Raw genomic sequence first — 22,493 nt, forward strand, 5'->3', positions numbered from 1 at the left:
GGGAGTACTGTGCAAACAACGCAGAGTAAATGGTTTGAGGGAGAATGCTATTGTACTCGGTAGTTGGCTGTGGATCATCTCGACTAGGGTACCCTACCACACTGTTCCTTTCCGTCGCTGAAGGAGACGCACAGTGAATTCTCCATATCAGTATGTCAATGTGAATTTTACTATCTTATTTGAACTGCGCGGAAGTAAGCGATATTTTATTTTAGCTACAAATCAGTTCTGTCGTAAATAAGCTGTTCCTGTATACACACTTGTAACAAAATGGTATTTATTTTGTGTTTAGACTTGCTATATAGTCAAAATTTCGACACTCTGGGAATTCCATAAAATTGTGTTGATGTTTGAAATGAAGCGTAATTCTCACCCTTAACAACATTTTGCAAGTTGTGCGCATATTTGTGGGAGAATTTGTTTGGATAGGACACGCGGTATTGTGAGGTATTTCAGGCACGGAAGCAAAATTCTCAATCCATCGCTCATAGTTTACGTATCTCTTGCAAATTCTGAAAATATTCGCGGGATTTATGGGGCCATGGGGAAAATATGTAACTTCTGCTATATACAAAGAATATAAATAACATGGCAGCTTTGCGAATAACATATGCCCATTTAGATTTCCGTTTGATGGCGATAAGTGATTAGCCACTGGAGCAAAGCGTGTGTTATTTGGTATGAATGTAGATCGTGAACAAACATGGACGTTTGGTTACACACGTTTTTCAAGTGGAAATTTGAATAATGGAGGCTGGCGTGCAAACCACAACTGTGTAAGGAAATCACTGATGATGGCTTGTAAGTCGAATGTTGCTTATGTTAAACAGCAAATGAACGATAGCGCTCGTTCTGATGGTAATGAGTTCAAATGCAGAGAGTATTAAAAAAACATCACGGAAGTGTGTTCCACTAAACTGCTCGAGGATGTTGTAAACAATTAGAATCACTTGTGTAGGTCACATTCGTGAATCTTACTGTAGTCTATTGGTGATGACTGCATTGTTTTGCTCTAGAAAGCGTGTTCTTGGCGTCGATCTCCCTCGGATTAAATTACTATGAAATGAATTTATGCTTTATTCGTGCTTAATTTATTATCTTGAAGTCGAGTTTGTACAAGAAGAAAACTGAATATACCGGTATGCAGCACCTCCCTCAGAAATATTACGTGTTATCTATTACACATTTATACAATTTTACACGCTCATGAAGTGTTCTGAACGTTGAAGGAAATAAATTGGTACTCTGTGACACCCACCACTACACGCAGAAGGAATGAATATAAACAATAGTAGGGTTGAACGTGAAAGATTTTCCCCAGGGTGATAAAGGTGGATGCGTGAGTAAAATTTCTCTGCACTGTGCCTCTTGGCTTATCTTCGTCGCAGACGTTAGCCACAAGCCATTTCCTCGGTCGTATAACGAATGATTTCCTAATGACTGACTCGAAGCTTTGAATTGCTCTTAATGACGTACATTTACCTTATATACTGATTGTTCTATTTCTATCGTTGAAAGATTTTCCTTTTGTAGAGAAAACATCTGCTATGGAAATCTGTCAGAGGCAGGACGAAAGTGTCTTTTGTTTTGCTCTGTCTGTCCATAAAAGGAAAACAATAGTAAGAAGCTATTTGTTTCTAATGTAAATTTAGTATAACGTTCCAAATGCCTGCCTGTATCGGACGACCAGAACAAAAGGAACTATTACATCCTTTCGCTTTTGCTTTCATTTCAGTTACTTGGGATGTGACATTTCTTATGATGTTGACTCCAAAATTTCCAACAAAATACATCGGTATTTAAGATGTGGGATGACAAACGTTCTGTCTGAAAGTGAAACTTGAAGTGCTCAAGGGGAAGCCACCAGGAATATTCCGGTGGCTTCTCGTCTTCTTTGGGTTGTGTTGTCTAGGATTCTGTGAACGTGTCCTTTGGACGCGACTTAATTCATACGTCCTATGTTTTAAAATCCAACGTAGGATTAAAATCTTCCGAGTTTACTATAACGCGCTATACGATGTAAGTCGCACGGTTCATGCGTGGCTGATTTAATTCCATATGTGTGAACGTTGAATTACATTTGAGGTTTTCTAGTGATATACTAATCTTGCTTTGTGTTCTAAATTTAATGTGTGTTACACAGATGATGCTCAGTGACACATGAAGCTTACTATATAGTCCCTAGTACGTTTATAACCTACCTACTTGTTTGCCACTTCGGATACTGAGGCCTTGATTGAGGACGATAATATTAAAAATGGTCCGTGAGGTTGACGAGACTCGGCTGTCACTGGGTAGGGTCCAGTGGTGGGCTGTTGTGGACACTGTAATGAACATTTAGTTTCCATTGAACACGGTGAATTTATTGACCAGCTGGGCTGCTGTTAGCTTGTAAAGTGCTGTGCGCCATGGTGTTTTTGTTTTGTTTACTGTACTGTCATTATTGTGTGAAATACAGATAGTGAAAGATTGAGTCATATCCTTCCTATTGGTGGTCTTCTGATTCCGCCGCTGATTATGAATTGTAATATTTATATATTCTTGGGTCTGATGTGGAAGTTGATCACATGAAAAACATATGTCGGTTGTTTCGCGTGTCAGTTCTGTTCTGCACATCAGTGGTCTGATATTCTCATGTTGCAGCTTCTTTGGAAGCTATTCGTTTTGTATTGAACATCATAGTATGCCGTTGGAATTGTTTTGTTTTTTTAACAACACTGGATACTTCGATTTTATTCACAGCGTCCATGCAACACGTACAAGAATTTATTCGGAACTACTATAATGTAGAAGTATTCAAACGCCCACACATCAAAGTACAAGGCTTCTAAAGAGCAGACAAATTTTACAGCGTGTGCTATGGCTATAGTACATTGCCCTTTCCAGAAGCACTTTCTGTTTATCATCTGAAGTGAACGTGGGATTCCGTTTATTTTGTATGTATTTTAGATCTGAATGACGTTGACTCAGTGCACAGCAGCAAACTTAACGTTTCTGTTTGTTGTTTACTTTCAAACACACAGATCGAATGCAGGTGGAGTGGTTAGTACTTACTCTTTATATTTGAGAGGTCCCGGGTTCGGATGTGGGCATGGATACCTGCTATCCTGACTGTGCTATTGGTATAGTCGTTGTTTGAAGCTTACGTAAATAGATGGATTTACAACGGTATAAACTCCTGAGGTTTGCCTGTGCAATGAAGAAAAGGAATGTACGAATGATTCGAACCAATGGTTGTGAGTTAAGCTCTCGTGGGTTATTTTATGGCTCTGTATTATAGGCATTAGCCTGGAGAAAATTAACGACGTCTGGAATTTCAGCAGTGTAAATCTCGAATAAGAGCCGGACGTGTGTGCTCTTTGCCATGATACCTTCCCTGCTGACAGTCGTTCCTGGCAAATCCATTGTGTGCTACATTGAAATATACTACGGCCGGTGTTTCTCAGCGAGTGGTCCGTGAGTTGTGCCTAAGGGATTCACGAGTTGGGTAGATTCTAATCTTTCTTATGCGATATTGCTGCAAATTTTAAGCATCTTTCATCACATATTTTCTTCCACATTGGAGTAAAAGCATTACGAAAAATATTTTAGTTTGCCTTCCGTGTATATTCTACGTTTTATATAATCATAATGTTTGAGATGGTTTTTGGGGAAGGGGTCCGCAGGACCAAAACCCGGTAACTCCTTAATGCTGACTACGAATGTTAAACAGTTAATCGTGACGTTAGGTTTGAATGATCAGGATCCAGCGATTTGTTTGCAGTGGTATCCGCATTATAACCTGTGTAGATGGACAATGAACTCTACAGTCACTATATCTCCAGGTCATTGCATTTAAGCATATCACGTCACATGAACACAGCAAGCCTTGGGGTGTGCGTACGAAACACACCGTAGATACAGAACCACTTGTTGCTACAGGTTATATATACTCTCAACAGCAGGGACTTGTACGTCTTAAATACGTTGAAACGTGGTGTATTTATCTATGTATCTCAACTGCATATAATTTTACTGGTTATTTTGTATGGGTATGAAATTTTGTCTCACATTAATGGGCAAAAAGCAGACGCGGTGTTTCAGAACGGGATGCTGTGTAGAGTGGCATTAAGATGGGTGAACCAAACGATGGCTGAGAAAACTGCACAGAAAATTCTCAGTTTGAACTCTTCTAAGTGTACGCTAGTAGATTAAAGTGGATGCGAAGATTGTGGTAGAAAACAGTTTTGAATTAGTGTAAATTCACTCATCGTGCTGATGATGGAGGCAGCAAGGACCTCTGAAACATCGGTAAACGTCTACCACACTACACGTGTCTAGGACCCAGAAGACATCCATCTTATTAAAGCAAAGATAGCGGACTTCTGGGATATTACGCCTTGTAGTTTGGTATACGTTTACCGACGTTTCGGAGGTGCTTACTACCATACTCATTAATGTGATCACAGATGACTCTCGTTACACACGTTTTTTCGCATGTACACTGCTTTATTGCGGTATTATGGAGAGCATCAGTATGCTATCCGCGACCAAATTCTAATGCTTATTACTATCAGGCTTGTCAGGGGATGTGATGCAGAAGATATGCTTACAATCAGAGTATCTGGCGCTAGTTTAATGTCAAAATGGCAATTGTTATGCGTTTCCCGTTTTCGTTACATGCGGTGATTCGGAGAAACGCAACCACCGTGTATAACGAAAGTCACCTGAACATACTGTGTACATTATAGAATTTTCGCTACAATTCGAATGTGGTGAACAGTAATTTCTCTCTCTTTCTCTCTTTGCATTTCGTCATTTCTGTTTGTGTCTTCCCAAATTATAATACGACTTATAAAAGAAGCCTAAAATTGTAAGCTTATGGATTTAATTTTGCATATAAATGATGCTATTTACATCGCAAATAAAAATCAGTAAAATTTATCCGACGGCCAGAGCGAAATATTGTCTGCATTTCTAACTAAATACATAAGAGCACGCCATTTCATGAGTAATGTATAACATGTGTCCAATATTCATTTAAATATATAATATGTCTGATTGTGTTTCCAGCCAATAAACCCGCGTACATGTCACAAAAACGACCTTGTTTTGAAATTGGCAATTTTAATTTATATTGACCAGTTTGTGCCCGTCACACAGTGATATGCCGTGTAAAATAAACCATATTAAGGACAACAGTCATTAATCACGTTACAGTTGTTTTCCCACTGTTTCAAATAAAGGGAATCGTGAAAGTGGGTGTAGGATTTCAAAATTCAGGTTGTGTTGGTAACATTGTTGGAAATTCAAGGTGGAAGGGAAATTTAATGAAATTCACTTCTGATGTATTTGCCCTGTCTTATTTATTTTCCATTTACAAATACTTGAAAGTCGCTTATTGTCTTGAGTAAACCGATACTGTCGGTCCATTATTGTGGATATAGATATCATCAGATTGAGAATGTTGATATCTGGATTCATTACATTGCGAGAAGTCAGAAACGCATTATGTGGAGCTCGTATCTCTGTCCTCCTTTCTCACGTCTCGACTCCGAAAATTCCAAAACTGATAGAAGTATATGTATGTTTGGACCTAAACATACTTCTCTTGGTATGGAACCTGCAGAATAGAATGTTGTTAATGAGTAAATGGTTGGATCTAAGATACTTGGCTACTTGGACGACCCGTACTTCAAGTGCCTGAGCACTGCGGGTCCCGACTTTTCGTTGGCTTTGATCTATAGACATTTGGTAGGACTCCTTGAACGAGGGATTTGATCTAAGAGGAAGTAATAAAGTACCAGGAGTCTGTAGAATTTTTTTTAAAAAAGATTCTTTGTAGATTCCTGTCTTCTGGGTTAATGCGCCGTGTAATCTGGTAATCCACCAACGTTTTGCCCTGGTGACGGAGACTGTATGACCTCTGACACGTTGGTGGAACTCACCTCAAATCCTACTTATCGACTACATAGCGTAAAATACAGGCCTACACATTTTATTTCAAACTTGTTCCGATGCGATGTTATTTTAAAAGTTAATAACACTGCAGTGTGCATATTTCTCTGCTTTGTCATCTGTACAGTATAAAATTTAATTTGTGCATGCGACTGATCAGTCTGTCGGAACGGCAATGAAGCTGTTGAGAGGAATTGTATCCGGAAATGTATGCAGCAGTATTCAGCATTTTGTAACACAGTCATTCTTTAAAAAAACAATTTAGAGGCCGATAAAATAAAGAAAATTATCACACACAGCTAGTTATTGTTATTCAACGACACTCGATCGACTATTAAAGTTATACAGTGGCAAATTATTAGCTTTAGGTTGGTCATGAAAGGCGAATCGGAAATTATAGAGACAACGACATTGGACGAAAATTGAATACGAAGGACCTGTTACCGATAATCTGTTACGTTTCGGATTTGAACCCTGTACTTCTGAATACAAGTCATGCGCGGTGTCGCTGTGGTCGCCTTCTTAGTGATTGATCATGACTTTTAAATAAAATACGGAATATAAATGCGATAAAAATCACCCCCAAAATACTGCCCCTCCCCCGCACTATTATATGACATGAACTCTGAGAGATGCGATTGTGCCCACAGACTAGTTCGGACTTGCGCTCCTCTTTGACGGAGATAAATGATAAGGTGAGATGACTGTCAATAGGAGTCTTTCGCTATCAGAGGCGGAAGTCAGGAAAGTACAGGCTGCTCTGAAGGGGCAACCACAATAGTGGCTTCACATTTCATCTTTGAATGCGTTTGGCCTTCCACTGGAACCTGCCGTGCACTGAAATAGCTTCCTGTCTTCGTGAAATAATGTAACATTATTCTTTTCTCCAAGCGCTTAGTTCAGCATTTTTCATCTGTTCGCGTTTATTGAATAAGACTCGCCCAGCATCTCCCATGCCCATATAGAAACAACAGTAGTTCTGGATCGGAACGAACCAACACCATAGAAGTTGACAGTTGCTTAACACGTCAATAAATCCCCTAGTGTATGTGGAACCCAACGTTTTATCACCGTGTTTACAAAAGCCTCACACCGATCGCTATCCTCAATCCAGTTCGCACCCTCACATTCTATCTTTGAGCATATATTTTAATATTATCCTTCCACCTACGCCTGGGTCTCCCAAGCCATCTCTTCCCTCCAGATTATCCAACCAGAATTGTATGATTTTCTCATTGCAGCCTTGCGTTCTGTGTGTCCCGCCCATTTCATCCTGCGTTGATTTCATCACCGCAGTTATATCTGGAGAAGAGTATAAATTCTGAAGCCCCTTGGAACACAGTTTTGAACAACTTCCTGCTCTTTTGTCTTGAAATTCGCGTGGGTATCGTTTCCAAATTAGCTGTATATTCTTCGCTGCCCTTACGTATCTCACTGACCATTGGTTCATTCACTGCTTCAGACATATCTGACCCCGCAAAAACTGCATAGAATCATGAATTACTTTTCCTTCGATTTTTCGTGGGATTTAGAAGGCCTGAAGGTAAGAGGCCGTCGTACATTGAGGATAATATTAAAATGTACCTTAAAATAAGTGTTGGGGGGGAATCGATTGGTTTTGTCTGGCTAAACATAGCGACCGATGGCAGGCTCCGGTGAACACGTTAATTAGCGTCTATAGTAGGCTGGGAATTTCTTGAGTTGCTGAACAGCTGTTAGCTTTTCATGAAGGACAGTGCTCCATGGAGTTAGTTTTCTCAGTCCCATTATACGAGTACTTACAAAGAAAAAAATCGACGACTACTGCTTTACATATAATTTATAGGCATTCAGTTCTGCGCAGTATCGGTACAATTTTTCGCTTGAATAAACGTCTTAAAATAAACCAACGAACACGAGTAAGAAACTGTCTAGAGGACTTTTGCTTTGACTGTGAAAGGACGAGACAAATTAGCTGCAGCTTTTCGTGACAGAGTTGGTGTGTTTCCTGATTAATCAGTTAATGGCAAGTGGTTAATTCAGCTAAAGGTTCAGTCTGCTGACAGCCCTACAAACAGCCTATCAGATAACGAGGGCTTTGGCTGAGAGAGAGAGAGAGAGCTGTTGTATTGAACTTTTGAACTCGTGTATAATATTCGTCCAGGTAATCGATCTTGGAAGGTGAGTGTTCCACTTGGGTCTGTTTGTTGGTTTCTCCTCATGGCTAGTAAAAACAACGAAGCGGACATTAATTCCAGAAGATTGACGAAGCTGAAAAGGAACGTAACTGGGGACAGGGATTCCATTTACGATCCAGACGCAACTGCAGCCATGATTTATTGCAGCACAGCAATGCATTCCAGGGATTCCCCATCATAATGCACAATGAGAATTTTCGACTCCGTTTGGCTCATTCATGTCCCATCCAGAATGCATCAGGCACAGATGCCTTGCAGAACGTTAACATTATGCAGCCGTAATTGGGAGTTATTGCTCAGCTAGGCCAAATTTTGCATTCTATCTACAGCCTAGTTCACCTATTAGTTAATGCAAATTTATACGCCGAAACTAAATCCACTCATTCGGGTTTCCAGGTTCTCGTGGTCTGTAATTGCAAATTGGAGTTACTGCCTCAGAGAAAGCAAAACGCGTCTCCATTACAAAGACAAATTATTTTATGCTGTTTAGAGAAATAATCGCTGCTTGTTCTGGGAATCTTGTGAAACCCATAAATATATTCTCTAGACTAAATGCAGTTATTGAATCTTAAGGAAGGTGGTTCCGTGAATATAGTTGTTACTTGGCTATGAAGGGTTATTAAACAATGCTTGTTTTCTGAGTGGTACGTTAAAACGCGCCCTTTGATAAATGCGTGCGAATTCTTAAGTACCACATCACGAGACCATAGAGGGGATGCCCCACCGCATCCATTACTACTTAGACAGTGATTGGCTTTTTGCTCTGACTGCTTTATCTCCGGTAAATTGTGCCTGCCCCCCCCCCCCCCCCCAACCGACTGTGTGGGCCTGTACGATCTGCGCCTTGCTTATTTTTATGTAATTTTTATAATTGTAGTTATTTTAATTTGGTATATGGTTTTTGTGCCCGAAAGTGTTCTGCAGATAATAATGTTTTGGAGGTCACTTTGATATGCGTATCGCCATTACGTTTCACGGAAATAATTTTACGAGTGTTACACAGAACCTATTAGTTATAGCCCCTAAAGGGATCGGTTTCCGAGTGAAAGCTCTTCTTGCAGAGCAAACTGTATCGCTATGAATCACAACTCATCTGTATCAGCTGGACGGCTCGTGCTGCCGTTATAATACCCACTGGGTCTGTGACGTAATTGTGAAAGAGTGTATGGGGGTACAGAGACTGGGGTTCTCAATGTAAAAGTTATCTCACACGGGAAATGATTGGATGAAGAGACTTAAAGTTGAAAAAAAGCAATCCCAGTTCCCATTTCCCATTGATCTGCCATACCGAATTTTATGAATACTGAAGAAGCTGGAAAAATTTGGTCTCATTGCTCTTCGTTTTGTTTCTACAAACTTAGCTACGTTTTATTTAGTAATGCAGCAACTGTAATCATATTCAAACGTAAATGTATCTATGAAAGCTGTTAAGCTACACTAAAACTCTGAAAGAGTTCTGTAAAATGTACGCATGTTAAGTAGCCAGACGTAAAAGAGTTGCGATCTACCAGGATGCCACTTACGATTTGCTTTCAGTCGTCTACTTACAAGGCAGCGATATTAAAGTTTCCATATTCGATTTCACCTCTCAGCTTTAGTGCACAGAACAGGAAAGTAAAATGACCGCACTGAAAATGTATTTAAAATTATTGTAAAGATACTTTATCACCATGTGCGCGAATTCTGTTGGGAATAGCAGTAAATGAAAAGAACGCCAACATATCATTAGATGAATAGTAAACAGAAAGTGTTTGCTCCTTTCCTTGTTTTGTTATCATTAAATCATGGTATTGTAAAGAAAACCATTCATTAACCATGCATCATTGGGCCTACTATTTTGAGGTAAAGACGCCAACTTTGTTCAGATGCAGTTGAAATGGGAGCTTGACTCTGAAATAATTTTTGTAAATTTTTCGGTTTTTCAGTGATTGAACATTCCTTCATATATATGTTATCGAGTATTTGGGCCTAAGAGGGAAGACGATGGGGCGTGGAGAAAACTGCATAATGTTGAGCTTAAAAATCTGTACTGCTCCCCCGGTATTGTCAGGGTGATTAAGTCGAGAAGAATGAGATGGGCTGGGCATGTAGCGCGCATGGATGGGACAAGAGGTGTGCACCGGGTACTGGTTGGGAAGCCTGAGGGGAAGGGACCGCTGGGGAGACCTAGACGTAGATGGGAGAATAATCTCAGGCGGGATCTATGGGAGATAGGAGTTGAAGGAGACTGGATTTTGTTGGCCCAGGACAGAGTCCGGTGGAGGGCGTTGGTTATTCGGTGATGAACCTTCGGGTTCGGTAAGCCATCTAGTTAGTTAATATGTTGTCGAGTACAAATTTATTATCCTTTCTCCAGAGATCATGTTCTTTTTCTACTTTAACAGTTGAGCTGGGAATTGCCCGTATTTTCAAAGTCCGAAATATATATTAGTATTCTGCGCACACCCTCGCCGTGTAACGAAATCATCTGCAATCTTCCTCGTGGAATTGACTCGGTATTCCAATTTATAGATGATTGTATCATAGATCGCCCTGTCATGTTCCCCCTCCCCCTTCAACCTCTTTGTTCTCGCTCAGTTACAAATCTCACAGGAGGAAGACTGGGAGGTGGGGGGGGGGGAACTGGTGAGATCATCGTAACTGCTCGCTTTTAACTTCGTTGTTCTCTTACATAATTTAGAACATATTCCTTGTCTTTTCCTCCTCGTTGTATGTTTGAGTTGCCATTACATAGAGCTTGCATTTTCAAGTGACTGGGGGCCCCACACACTTTCCCCTCAGTCTTCTGGAGCGAACAGTGCTCTGAATTTTTAATATGCACCCTTATGTTCCTCTTAAATGAGTCTTTTTTGTGAGTCCGTCACTCAGACTTTTCCCCCGTTATGTAAATATACGGTAAACGACAGCTCTATAACGTACCAGTTGACAGTAGCAAATGAGCAGTAACCCTGGCGCAGAACGCCACGATATTTTGCTATTCTAAAATTTAATTTAACGACGTCAGATTTTCAAGAACTCAGAACACCGTACTTATTTTTAATAGCGCCACGTTTATAGACTTTTTTTCTCTGCTTTTGAAGTGGTTTCTGTTTTTTTCATATATCTGAAATGAATTTGTATTGAATTATACGGGGAGAGAAGAATAAGTTAGAAGTCTTTGAAGTGTCTCGGTAAGTTCTAGAGACCTTGTTATCTTTGAGGTTGTCTCTGAGTACGCATTTCCCATTCTCTTTTGTAAAAAATAAAAGATTGTGTTGATTCATTGCAAGGCGTACCAGTAGACCTAATTTCTAACATAATATTGGTAGAGACTACGTCTGTGGCTCTCAGGAGATATATGGAAACAATATTTCTGCTGTTGATATAGTCTGAGGACTTGCAGACATTTCGAACTCGTCCGATGCGAGATAGAACAGCTACGAAACAATGGGAAAAACAGATGTGCAAATTTTTTATCAAACGCAGATCCACAAGTTGTTTTCGTTTAAATAAGTTGTTTTCCACTTATTACTTTGAAAGGAACAAGAACTCCCATCCATGACTTGGTTGCAAGCGAGTGGAACTCAGGTTCAGCGCTAGTGTCAGCTGTGTTGCCTCGTGGTTTATTTCAGTCGCTTTAAGCTTGGGTGGAAAGCCTCCAGTGCCATTTTACAGAAGGTTTATTGGACCCCGGAGTCGGTCTGCACATGATATTACGAGCAATATATAGTTTGCTGTTTTGAACGAGATTTTAAAAATCGCTTCATATTATCAGAACCGTAGTCGCTGATGAACGTTTCGCAATTGTTACCCGGTGTTCCCAGGACGGTAAACGGTAGCGAAGTGTGCGTTCGTAGGGGTTGACTGTTAGGCCCACTATTTTTTAAACGCGCAATTGGACAAGTGCCTACTATACATTGCAGTGTAGTTGCCATAAGATCAATAGTCTGTTCTTAATGTAGGATAGACTGTTGTGTGCCGCTAATCTCTTATTCCGCCATGATCAGGTGGTCGGAACATTTTCAGTTGGATAAACGCGAACAGCATTTAAGGCGTCATATATCAAAACTGTTTGGCTGTCTAAATAAAGAGCTTATTTTTGTTTTCTCAGTTACTTTTTCCTGTAGATAGAATTTACTTAACAGATGTAGTTCTGTAATAATTTTTCCCGAAATGGAGCTAGTTGTTACAAGGAAGGGGCAAGTTGTTAAGGCTGAAACAAATAATTTAATTGGTTTGAGAAATTATTATTTGGTACTAATCTACTTAGCTCCTTCGTATAGGATGGCGTAAAGAATTAATATACTGATATTATTATTATTATTCAAATTTAATTGATTTATCCCCTGCCTTGTCTGATAATTTAAGGCATAAACGCAGGGCAGGCATACATTCATAAGTCTAAATGCTGGTGGTTGTGCTCACTCTAATAATAAAATTTACTTTATCATATAATTAAGAAGGCGGCTTTATACCGTATGAACGTCGCTGGAAGCAGGGTAGGCTACTGTGAGAGGATCACAGCATGGATGCTGAAAACTTAATAAGATGATTGTGTTTCCTCCATGTTTCAGGTGAGTGTTCTCGTTCTGAAAGGCAAATGACAACGATTGTTCCATATCTCCATGTCTTGTATTTCCGCTTTCCGTCTCAGAAATTATGTATTATCTCCGTTGCAGGCTGCCTCTGAAAGGCGATGGAAACGCAGAGGATTTAATTAGAAAATTCATGCGAACGTCGCTTGTTTTCTTCCGGGCTGTGATGCGAAATTCGGTTTTCACCTAGGGTGACGGAGGAAAAACATGTTAGACGTCAGTCGGGACAGGTGATGATACCTTAAGTGGGATTCTGTGCGTTATCGCTAAGCTAACCCGTTTTGAGCTTCTGTGCATTCGCTTGTGTGATGTGCAAAGCATATTGTATTTCTGCAGTTCGTCTTGGCATGGCACTGTATTCTTTCATGGTGCTCTGCTATGTATTAACTTAATATGCATGACGTCACGTCTTTAGTCCTTGTGTAGGTCATTGTATTCGGAGATTTGTGAACAAGAGTCAAAGGACATAAGGTCAGAACGAGACATTTCAGTGGTATACTTTAGGACTGTCACATCTCGTTTCTCTGACGAGGTTTAAGAGCGGTGTGGACAGAGGTGGAACTTCATTCCGGCTTGAGATGTTAATGGCACGACACTTTCAAAATGGCTTTACTTTCACATACGAAGGGAGACTAAGTAGATTAATTACAAAAACCTTGTCGGCATAATAACAGTTCTTCCTTGTTTTGATAAATTTTTTTATGGAAGTGTACATTTTGGAACCTATATAGTATTATTGATAACATAATAGTCGTTCAGCTGATCAGAAAATTTCCCGCACTTATAAAATCTGATGGCCCACAAGAAGTAGGATGTCCTCTTACGCTTTTGTGACAAAAATATTTCTGTTAATTTCACATCTCTGCCATGCGTACTGCATGCAATGACTATCTTGCCCTCCTTAATTTTTAATTTTCATTGATGAATTATTTATAAAGTATAAATCTGGTCTCTATGTACATTTTAGCCCACTTTTTTTCTGTAAATAACACCCATTTTAATGGCCCTGTAGACGATAGAATGGTTTCGGAAAGGCAAAGACAGAACAACACCTGCTGTATGAAAATTATATTATTCTCTGGATGAGATATACAGGGCTAGTCTAAATGATGTTCCCGTTTTGAAAGACATGCTACTCACGTTTAATGAAATTCAGATGCACAAAATTGGTACCGATGGAAAGAGAAACCCTCCAAGTTTTGTTCCACACAGTCTTCTGTGGGATACCAAGGTCCGTGCTGCCTCTGACGGAGGATTTATGCGGGTTGCGTGTGAAACTTGCACGGACCCGCTCCACTGTTTCCTCGCTTACTGACGGGCGACTGGTTGACTTTCTCTTACAGATGCAGCTCCTATTCTTAAATTCGGAATACCACTTACGAATTGTATACTCACTGGGTGGATCTGCCGCAAACTTGGTTCGGAAATGCCGTTGCACACTAATAACAGACCGGTGAACGTGGAAATCCAGGACACAAAAGGCTCCCCTGTTTTCGATGCCAGCCATTTTCCCTCATATCGCCCCTGGCGGCGAACAGTGTTACTACGCGGCCGCGAAGTATACTAACATAAACTTGGAGAGTTTCTCCTTCCATCGGTACCAATTTTGTGCATCTGAATTTCATTAAACGTGAGTAACATGTGTTTCAAATTGGGAATATCATTTAGACTAGCCCTGTATACCTGAATGCTTCAGAAAAATTTTCAGTACAACTGTTTTTTGAAAATTTGATGCTATATTATTGTTAGCTTATTTTAACTAGATCATTATCTCTGCAAGGCAACTACCAGGTGGCGCGTAAATATTTGCACAAGGCAAGTTTGGCTTTCAAATCGCAACTATGAAACGTCACTTTCTGTAATACCGTCAAGTGTTTTCTTTAGCTTTAGTATCGTTCTGTACCAAACACTTGAAGAACACGAGACGCGGAGTGTAGTAGGCCCCCTGTGTGATGATGAACCAGGCGTCTTTTGCGTCGTCGTATATTCCGGTAGTGCTTAAAATCTACTTGAATAGCTTCAGATTTATGGCCGTATGTCCACTTAACGAGGATTGCTGCGAGGGTTTAATGGCCATGAATTAGAGGAATATTCTAGCCTGTTTCTCACTCTTCCTCTCACCTCCCCTTGCCGACCATTTCCCTTCCTTTTAAATGCCCGCCCGCGTGGCACGATTGAAATTTCAGCGGCGTTTGTGATCCTGCGCTAGTCGGAATATGATCAGGACCGCAGACACTGCGACTACCACCATTTCGTCGGTCGCCGACTGACACAAGTGAACGCCGTACGTCCTCATTGTCATTCTGGTCGTGTCGGCTGCAGTTTTCCCAGTGGGATCAAATGGTTGGATTAGGCCCCCTTGTGTGTTCTCTACAAAAAGTCATTAAATACGACGGGAGAAGTGCGATACATTTTCAACTGTTTGAAGTTTACAAACTGCGTCTGGTTGTGACTGTCTGCGGTTCCAGCATTATGAAGTTCCGGTAAGTTTAATCCCTTTATGGCAAAAACAAAGTTAATTTTCCTAATGATACAATTGCATAGTAATTACTAAGAGGTTATGCTCTTGACCAAGTTACAAGTGTGAAGAAGGATAAGATTGGCGATGAATGTACACGTGAGATATAAATAATAAATGCTTACAAAATTTTAGTCGACATATTGGAAGGGAAGAAACTGTTTCTCCTACCCAGTGAGTACTAGGGGCTCTTGCGGGGGTTAAGGCGGTCGGAGCGAGAAGCTGATAGGTCTGAGATTAATCTGCAAGTTTTCATGGTACAGTGCTTAATTAAGCAAAGGAGTGACTTTACAATATTTCTCTCGTCGCATTGAATGCTACCCACTCATCGTCCTTTGATGTGATTTGATCATACTTCTGTGTGATGTGTGTACATTGTCCAGTAGAGAACCGTCCTGAGCTGTCGGTGCTTTCTGTGGCCGTAGGTTATTCGTAATTTTTACCATCCAGATTGAAGGGTTACTGAATACGAAGTTGTGCATTTATCCTCGCAGTCGTCTTTTCTGCCTTGTTTATAGTGTTTCCTGTTGAGTACAGTTGGGTGTCACGTGTTGGTTTGAGATTCTTTCCTTTCTCTGTGGCTTAAGTTAGTTTTAAAAAGTGCTTCCTGTAGTATGTGAGAGATCAAACTGCTGATATTTCTCGTCATATGGGCCATGTTGAAGTTTTCCTTTCCATAACACGGGAAGGTTTAAAGTTGGTTTTGATCCTTTCACAACGTTCAATATTTTTGCGTCAAACGGAAGTTTCCTTCCTAAGCGTACAAGATATTCATGCACCCCTACATACATCGTGAGGGTATTTTATGCATGTGTAGGTATGTATTTTACAGTATTTTACGTATTTTAACAATGTATGAGAGCATCATATTATTTTACTGCTGGAATATCTGTGTGTGGTATCGTTACATTGTAACTGAAGCCACGTGGAATCATAGCTGAATTGTTATGTCATACTGACATGAAGTAGAGAACAATAAAAAGGGTACATGAATACCGACTCTTTATATGTCTGCATTTTGCGTCGCATTTAGTTCATGATTCCGGGAGAAAGAATCACATAGAAACTGCAATTGAATTGAAGGTGATTGAATATTTTTGTACCAACGCATCCGAATTGTTCAGTGTATATTCAGGTTCCATTGGAAGTACAGATAAATGTAATTCGTCTTTTTTTTCATAATGGACTACCATACAGTACAAGGTATTCTCTCTGCTTTTATTATTATTTTTCGTGATTGAAATTTGTGATAACGCTTGGAACGGTGAACGTTATTCGTCGACTGCGAAACACGAGGACGAAAAGCATGTTTGCTCTTTTCGATATTGATTTGTTTCAAGGAACAAGTTTTACACATTCGTTAATATTAAGTTATTTAATATTTGTTGTAAGTGGTAGCATACGTAAAGATGATGTCGTTTAAATTGCAGCTTACATGCGTTTTCACTTTTTCTTCTCGTTTCCCTTTAAGTATCACGACCTGCCATCCATCTAAAGATTTTTTTTTCCGACGAATTCCTGTATCTCCCTTACTTGATTCACGGGATAGGTCTGGTTCATCCCGTGTTGAAAATCCCTGACGCTGTTAGAAGTGATTTACTTAATGAAGCTACCTGCATACGGATTAAAGAGAATGCAGAAAATGTTTCTTAAACCGAAGAAATATGTTACTACAGCTCATGTGGTTGTTTCTTATGCGGGTTTGCCTTAAAATATGTTTTAAAAATTTTCCGGTGGCTTCCTGGAAACGCGATGCGTGTCCCTAAGCTTATGAACCGCTGATTCAAGTAAAACAATTTTCCCAAAGTACGAAGAATATTATTATTGTATTTGCACGGTGAGGTTGATACTCGGAATTGGGTATCCACGTTCCTTAACCACGAATATCCCTGCAGCACGGATTATTTTTTGTGTTGGTAGAAGAAGATGAATTTTGTTAGCCTACCTTTCGTATCATAAACACTTAAATGTTTTTTCTCCGTTTAGTTCTGTTCATGTTTTATCTTCTTTTACGTTTACCCCATTTCCTTCTGTTGCTCTTTCTTATTCTTCTCTTATTCTCGCTTCTCTTTTTCCTCATCTCTTCAGGGCAGTTTTGCAGAAAAGAGAGCTGGATATAGTATGACGTTGACAGAGACTTGCTGGCTTGCGCCGTGTAGGTATTACAAATAATCTGCATAAATGTGTGGGATAAATTTCCCTCTGCTTTGGATTAACAAAGACGACTTACCTAATCCAAGGTGGAGGGAAATGCCTGCGTTACATCCGCCCCCGCCCCCCTTTACGACGAAACATAATCCTTAATCCTATTTTCCGAAAGTGTGAGTAACAAAACACCCTGCCTCATTCTGTTGGCTCCTTACAAGACTTCTACCAGTCATTTATACACGCCGTTGAAGCTGATGCATTTTAAGATTCCGAAGGATTACACATTGTGAGCAGATGTTAATGCCATACTGATAGTAAATATGCCGTAACATCGCCATGCAATTTCACTTGCCATGGTTTTCTTGTCACTAACTACACCAGAAAGTTCTAGACGCTGAGTTGGTCAGTACATCTCCCGCCGTTCTACGGAGCTGAAGATTCATTGCAGTGTTCATACGAGTCCGTCATTGATCCCTGTTCAGAGTCACTTCAATTTGTTCTCTATCTGCAAAAGCTATTAAATTGCCATCTATGTCTAGGTCTTCTTGTTGCTCGGCCTTTCGGATTTATCTCACGTGTATCCGTAAACACCTAAAAGTGTGTCACATAGTTGTCATGTTTTTCCTCCTTTACGTGACTGTATAAATCGTTACGAAAATAGGTCAGTTATTGCTAATAATATTAATAGGCCCATTTGTAGTTGATTCAGGACTCAGACAGACGACATCTGAATGAATGCCTGTTGAAAATGTGTTTATAACATGTCACCATACAAATAACACAAATGAAGTTGCAGTAATTCATCAGTTATCGCCATCAATTAAAAAATATTTCGCACCGCGAGATTTCTCCGCCAATAAAACGCGAGAGGTGAACAGTAAAAACACTGTGAATGTGTTAATTTCCACCACGTTTATGTTAGTCTGTGTGAATTTATGGTTTGTCTGTAGTCAGGATGTTGGAAGGAAAATGTACCAGTAGAAATTTAGTGGGGAGGCGACCTGGAAAGAGGTCATTTGAAACACGTAGAAAATGTATCATATTAAATTGACTTTACTTTAATGAAACAACTCGTGCTTCTGTACACTTAATTCGAGAGGTTCAGGATTGTGATTTAGGGCGAAGGGCGTTGAACATAGAGTTCTCTGTTATCACATAGTTATGTATTTACTTTCTCATTCTTATTAATTTAGTTGATTAATAGATTTGTTTCATTATATGTAGGTCTGGAGTAGGGCCCCTTGCTATGAATATAGTCTCAAGATGGACATATGATGGCGAGGAGAATGTTTTGAATCTGGAAGAGATTACGTAACAAGGCTCTGAGGACATTGTTATAAAGAGACCGGTCGTACGTTGTCCTGTGCTGGAGACGGCCATGACGAGAAGTAAACGAACAGTTCATTGACTGAAACAAATGTTTCTTTTTAGTTTTTTGATCTATATTTATGTTGTTCTTTTTTTGTTGCGCCCTGTACTTTTCATTTTTCTTTGTTTCTTCCTTTGTGTTCCTTTTTTGCGTTTTCTATTATTTTACGTTTCTTTCTTCCGGATATGATGAGAGTAAACATTGTAAATCAGTCAGCGAGAGAGGTTCACTTTACGTAAATGAAGTTACGTCTTTAGTTTGACACTGAGGTACATTGTATTCTGTGTGCTGATCCAGTTCGTTTGTAGTGAAGATTCAAGAAACATTAATGGCTACCGGTACAGCTGGCATCAGGTCAGTTGCCTTCTCGACCGGCTGGTCGACTGGCTTGTTCGAGGTGAACGGGTGCCATTTTATCTTCTCCACTGGTTATAGTAACCATTCCAATAACATCGACTGATCCATGCATCTCATCCAGCTTGCGGGGTTAACAAAATATCTCCATGGCAACTGTTAGCAGTACTTTCATGTTATTCTGTAAACTGATTCAGGATGCTGAGAGAACTGTTTATATTGCAAAACAGTTTTGTTAATCTTTTTCTCGTCCAGTTGCATGTAAACTTCGTTGCAAATTCTGTGTGTGCTGGGTGATTTTAAAATGCCAAGTAAAGCGGATCCCTGCACAAATAGTTTTCGAAAGTTGCAAATAGTTATGTAAGTTGTATAAGTGAACTTCTTTCGATAAAGTCACTTTTATTTTTGACATAAGAAATATGTTGGTGTTTGTGTATATTTTTCCCAGAAGAATTAGAATTCTTCTATAGAATTGTGAATTTTTGTTTGGTTTTATAGTATCACAGACCACGCGGTCTCAAAATGTTGATGGGAAATTTCGTCGTTCTGTTATCACTGGAGGTGGAATGGCGTCCTGCTTTGGAAATTAGCACAGTAGAGGCTGTCGTGCAGCTAAAAATCGTGTCCAGTGGCGGGCTTTTGTATCAGCGGCGTTGGACTCTCGGCTTCTGCTAGCACAGTGTTACCAAACTAAAGAAACAGAATGATGTAGAAAGAATAAAAACCTGTGTTGTGCTTTCCCATGTGTGTAAAACTGTAGCTAAAATACTCAACTAAATATTTTACGAATGCCGATTGTTATATGAGCAAACCTTGGGCCCAATATTTTTGGTTTGGTTGTTTCTTGTAGTCACCTTCCTACTACGTTACGTCTTGGGAACAGAAGCCGTTACGTCGCACTGAGCCATGGTTTGTGCCTCAGTCTGCGAGGTTACAGCGCCCCTGGCACCCTAGCTGACTGCCACTGAAGTTTGCTTACATAACGCATATTGGGGCTCCAGAATATAATATCTCTAAGTTTGAATTAAATTTAAAAGACTAGAAGTTATTACGGATTTTAAGTCGTTTTCCTTATTCCTCGTTCAGTAATGCCAAAGACGTTACTGCAGAGTATAGGCTAAGTAATTAGTTGATTCCTAGGTGACTTAATGGTACTGTTTCAACTTTGAGGTTATGCACAGTGTCGAATGAACGTATTCATGATGATAAGTAGGTGAGTATTTCGAATAAGAAGCCAGACCATCCTGCCTGAGATTTTTCGTAGTTTTTCTCAGTACGTGCAGGAAAAGGCTGGGATAGTATCTTAAATTTGGTCAGAACTGCTGCCTTGCACATCCTTTCCGATTTGTCACGCATTATCTTACCATCGGCGCTATGTAGTCTGAGCTGTTGGCATCGTCGTCTAATAAACCACAAATATGTCTGCTGAAACCACTTGCAGCAGATTCATATGAGTTGGATCTGTCACATTTTAAATTTCTTTGTGGTCGTATAAGCCTGGAGTCAGTTTTAAGTTTTTTTGTCTGGTGGAATTGCGACACTGGCTAATATATACGTCTCCTAGAAATGTAAACGTTGTTGAAGAGATAAACTTTGATGACTTATGGTGTACTTTTGTGAACAAAGTAAAGATGTCCTTGAAAAATTAACATGAAAAGCTGTGTCCGACAGGAAGCCTGGTTTGTTGTATTACCTCTTTGACATCCATTTTATTATCTTTCTTCAGAGAATGGTCAGAGAGGGCACGTGAAACCTGACGCGGTTGTATGAATGGAATATATGCATGACTGCGCAAATTTAGGGTGGAGCTACATAGACTGGGCGTTATTACGTAATGGTATTCAAATGAGTTGGATTTACATACCTCTTGCTAACTCCAAGTATCTAATTATTTTGCGAATTTTTATTGACACATAAAATTAATTTTTTTACCTTTAGTCAACACGTTACTCAGTGTTATGCTTATTTCCATGTCCGTCTTTTATGATTCAAGGCTACTAATTGAGACCATGCACGAACTTTAATTGTTAGTGTTCCGAAGGTAGTCTTGGTAGAGGTCCTTCCTGGAAACATGCCTGTCGAATATAAACACTAACTGAGCGATGCTGGTGAAACTTGCATGAACAGCGTAACGTTGGAGGCAATAAGTTCTTTGTACGTTGTAGGTCCATGACAGTTACTGTTTCACATCTATTAACCGTATGCGTTGCCTTGACATTTTACGACTTTGAAAACCGTGTAGTTGTTATTAAATAGTTTTGTGGGAACTGCAAAGTCGGGTTCACAGTTGCTCACTGTGTCGTAACGTAACAGCATATTTGCAGGTGTGGTCGTCGTCACTCTTAACATTCGATCGTGTTTGTACCCGGCGCGTCTGATCCAGTTTTTCAACGAACGTGAAAGGATGTTGGGTTGCGCCACTGGAGCTCATGTGGGCGTTTGCCCGAATGCGAGTATGAACCTCGGAATCTCTTGTTGCGTCACGGCAGAATACGCAGGTATGGGCCCGAATTAAAATATAATTTCGGAAGAATATAATTAAGTGTACTTTAAAGTTTCTTTATTTGTAAATACTAGAAGAAAACATGCCGTACGTTAAAACCGTTGAATACACTTATTCTGCTCTTTAGTTATACTATTATTGTATATAAACTTCTTCATGTAATACCGTTATTTCGAAATGTGTTCACTATCGCTCAAAATGTTCATTCTTCAAAGCTTTAACAACAGCTACATGTTAGAGACACATTTTTTGGTTATCTACACATTATTTCTTCTACATCCTGTAAGTTACAGCACATATCAGAAACTGATACAAACGAATTTTTATACTGTGTTCTTTCATTTTATCCTGCATCATTTGAGGTACACTGTAATTAGATCCCCTCAAAATAGCTGTGCTTAACTTGTTTATTCTGACGAGTTATCAACATTTGATTCCATTGTTTACTTACCTCAGTTTGTTGCCTAATTTACCACCACTCCCCCTATAATTTTTCAAAGCGATTCACTTGTCAAAAAGACTACAACATATTTTAAACATTACATATTTAAGATCTGTAATTTTATATTTTTCTGCATATTTTCTCTTCAGAATTATAATCGAATCGTGCAGAGGAAAATAGCGAAGAAGTTACAAAGATGTTTTTTATGAGAAAACGTTATAATTAGTTTAGCACTGGAACGGTGGACGCCATAGCAACCCATTTTCATTAGTATTACTGAGTACGGCCTCGTTTGCTGTTAACAGCGTGGCGAAAACTCGTATTGCCTTTGGATTCCGTTTTAAATTCATCAAAACACTTTTAATTCAGAGTAATGTAATTGTAAAAGTACCAAAGAGCGCTGTTAAGATAATTATTTTTGTTCGCTACGTAGTGTTCGCTGCTCGTTAAATTTGATTACAATCTTTGAAT

At 39.6% G+C, this 22,493-nt stretch overlaps 1 protein-coding gene across 5 annotated transcripts in view; it reads left to right on the plus strand.

The window, feature by feature from the left end:
* kug (FAT atypical cadherin kugelei) overlaps positions 1 to 22,493 on the plus strand; it is a 488,225-nt gene that overhangs the window by 97,377 nt on the left and 368,355 nt on the right. The window lies entirely within an intron of this gene.

The sequence above is a fragment of the Zootermopsis nevadensis genome, unplaced genomic scaffold, assembly GCF_977971745.1.
Source record: "Zootermopsis nevadensis isolate Lab colony 2312 unplaced genomic scaffold, Znev_1.0 Znev_ptg000022l, whole genome shotgun sequence".
Classification (NCBI taxonomy): domain Eukaryota; kingdom Metazoa; phylum Arthropoda; class Insecta; order Blattodea; family Termopsidae; genus Zootermopsis; species Zootermopsis nevadensis.